The sequence below is a fragment of the Melanostigma gelatinosum genome (genome assembly GCF_949748355.1).
Source record: "Melanostigma gelatinosum genome assembly, chromosome: 15".
NCBI lineage: Eukaryota > Metazoa > Chordata > Actinopteri > Perciformes > Zoarcidae > Melanostigma > Melanostigma gelatinosum.
Genome location: NC_136648.1, coordinates 2190644 through 2192666, shown reverse-complemented (window position 1 = coordinate 2192666; position 2023 = coordinate 2190644). Strand labels below are relative to the sequence as shown.

At 38.7% G+C, this 2023-nt stretch overlaps 1 long non-coding RNA gene across 1 annotated transcript; it reads right to left on the bottom strand.

Annotated features, from left to right (window-relative positions):
• Positions 1-278: 278 nt before the first annotated feature.
• On the bottom strand, positions 279-1522 carry LOC306788709. Its single transcript, XR_013772617.1, has 4 exons — positions 1408-1522; positions 1137-1321; positions 558-726; positions 279-467 (listed from the first exon to the last, which is right to left on the bottom strand). It is a non-coding gene; the product is annotated as an uncharacterized lncRNA (long non-coding RNA).
• Between the last annotated feature and the right edge of the window lie 501 nt (positions 1523-2023).

Here is a 2023-nt window from a genome sequence, read left to right as displayed (position 1 = left end):
AATACCAAAACAAAAGTATATATATATATATACTGTTCTGAATGAACACAACACATACAAACTGCTTATAAAACCAAAAGCTAACTGAAAACATTAAATAATACTTTAAATAATACTTTTCTGAATATCAACGGTAAACATTGGCACCTTGAAGAGGACCTGCTTCCTATGTAGATATACAGGGCTCAGTCTGAAGTAATGACAACCCAATTATTCTTAGTTTTGACACTAATAAAAATCTATATATGAATACTATATTCCATTACTGCCAATCAATTCTCCTCAATTCTACACACAGGTCCTTTAACAGTTCCGTTGGATAAGTCCGTCTCTAACATGTCTCTCTCCACTCATGATCAGAGACATCCGCAATGAGGGTGAGGACTCTTGGGTTCACTGACAGTTGCTTCTTGTTTTTCTTGGTTTCAACTTTTGTGCCCTTCTCTGGATTGATGAGGAAGAAACACCTTTGTGAACACAAGAATTCATAATCAACCACTAAATACAGTGATTTGCTCGAAATGAAGAAATTAAAAAAAATATATACATTACTTTACCTCTGAAGGAACTCAAGTGTGGAGCCCAGAACCACAGGATAGTGGATATTGAGGCAGTAATAGCTTCCAAACATCAAACAGATGGCAGAAATGAAGTTTGGGATTTGGTCATTCACAACCTTGCCGTCGACACTTAGCATGAACTGCCTCGATGCATAGCAGGAGGTTCCTACAAAATAGACGTAGAAAATAATTACAGCAAACCAGCCATTACCATCCAAAAAAAAGTGAAGTGGATCTGGACCAGCAAACACCAGCATTTTGAGCTGGCACAGGTGTTTGAAGAATAAACAACAATAACAGAATGAACAACAAATATGTATTCTTCAAAACCATTTTTAGCTCAAAATGCTGGTGTTTGCTGGTCCATTTCATTCATTTTGGAGTAGAACCCTAACCCAGTGAAGCCTCAGGAAAGAAGCTGATAGGTCAAACTTAATGAATCTATTACACCGTTATAGAGAAGAAAATACTACTGGGAAGAAACACACCTAGCACTTTATAGCATGACGGTGCATTCCATGCAATATTTCCTTACATTAGTTACGGTTTCGTCAGTAAAAATAAATATCAACTTACCACATACAATGATGCATGGTGTCACCGGCAAGCTTTCCACTTCTACTTCTTTTACCAGACATGTTTCTTCCACATAGTGGAAGAGGTTCTCCTCTTTTTCATCAAAATAGGAGAGAAGAAGGTGCACCATATCCTTCACATCTTCTGAGCAGCCCTCCAACTGTCCTCGTAGAGAGAGACTTATCCTGATTTTAAAAACGTACGGTAACGTCAGTTCAAAAAAGCTGTTACTCTCCTCTCCGACTGTAATGCATTATGTAGTTATGCTTACCTCCAGAAGAAGTGTTTTGTTCCTAGGAGTCAGGCAGTTGTTCTTCAATAGTGTTCAGGATAATCCCCACAGAAGAGCAGACGAGCAGCTCAGGTGCTGAGCACCTAGAAATGGCGCGTAGAAAGCGCGCGGACGTGGGTTCAAAAGTTCAACCTGCGACCAGTGCTTTTTTTTAATTAATGTGTTGGTTGATCACTGCCGCCTCTCTGACGAGCAGTGCAGGTGCTGAGCAGAGCAGAGCAGAGCTGAGCGCGTAGAAAGGGCGCGTAGAAAGCGCGCTGAAGTGGGTTCAAAAGTTCAACCTCCAACAGGTGCTCAGACCACTTGCCCCCCCTCCCTCTCTCTCTCTCTCTCTCTCTCTCTCTCTCTCGAAAATGCACTATATTACATTTATTTGAAAGTGTGTTTAAAGATTTAATTTGCAAATTGTTAGATGTACAATGTTAGTATATTTTAAATGAGGCAATGTATTTGCAATGTACTATTATATATGGAATATATAACTTATAACTTTTTATTATTGTTTAATCTTATTGTTCAAAACAAGATCAATTACATCAGATATTGTTAATATTTGTGGTTACACTTATCACAATGTGTTTTCTGTGCATGCATT